Source organism: Dipodomys spectabilis, unplaced genomic scaffold (assembly GCF_019054845.1).
Source record: "Dipodomys spectabilis isolate Male_0828 unplaced genomic scaffold, ASM1905484v1 ptg000464l, whole genome shotgun sequence".
NCBI classification, from domain to species: Eukaryota; Metazoa; Chordata; class Mammalia; order Rodentia; family Heteromyidae; genus Dipodomys; species Dipodomys spectabilis.
The window spans coordinates 1,939,683-1,940,467 of record NW_024871141.1 but is presented as its reverse complement, the minus strand read 5'-3'; positions in this window follow the sequence as shown (position 1 = coordinate 1,940,467).

Sequence of the window (785 nt, the reverse complement as noted above, 5' to 3'; positions counted from 1 at the left end):
ATTGTCAGTTGTCATTAGTTCCCCATGAGGATATGGATACAAAAAAAGTTCTGTGATGTCACAGAGATCACGTGTGCTTTCAAATGTGGTAAGAGGTCATAATAGATTTGTGATGGCACAATGTGATTCATAATGTCACAATGGAAATAAGATGTCACAATGGAAATGAGATGTCTTATTGTGTTTTTGATGTCACAGTGGTGATGAGGTCACAATGGTTTTGTGATGTTAGTTTATTTGTAATATCAGAATGATATATCTAATTTCAATTACTCATAATTCAATGTGAGAATACCAGGTGATAGAAGAAGCTTCATAGTATGAGGTCATAGCATGTAAAAACCCAATAGGACAGTGATTTCACAATGACAATGTGATATCTCATTATCCTGTTATAATAATGTTTTGAGGTCACAATTGGTGACGCCATACTGATGAGGGGTCACAATATATTTGAGATGTCCCAAGGGGTTGGTGATGTCACAATGGCTTGTAGGATCTCAGTTGTCATTAACGCACCATGAGTATATGAGTTTGGGAAGGGATTCTGATGTCACCAAAGTATATGTAGTCACAAAGGTGAAGAACTAATAGGTCTGAGATGTCCAAAGTGACACAATGGTTATGATGTCCAGTGGTGTGATATCATGATGTTACACCGGATTTTAGATAACTCATGTTATATCTGAAATATGAGGTTGAACACAGATTTTCAACTCACAAAAGGCCTAAGATATCACAATGGCATGTCACAAAAATTATGAGGAAAGGAGAGGTATTTGTTG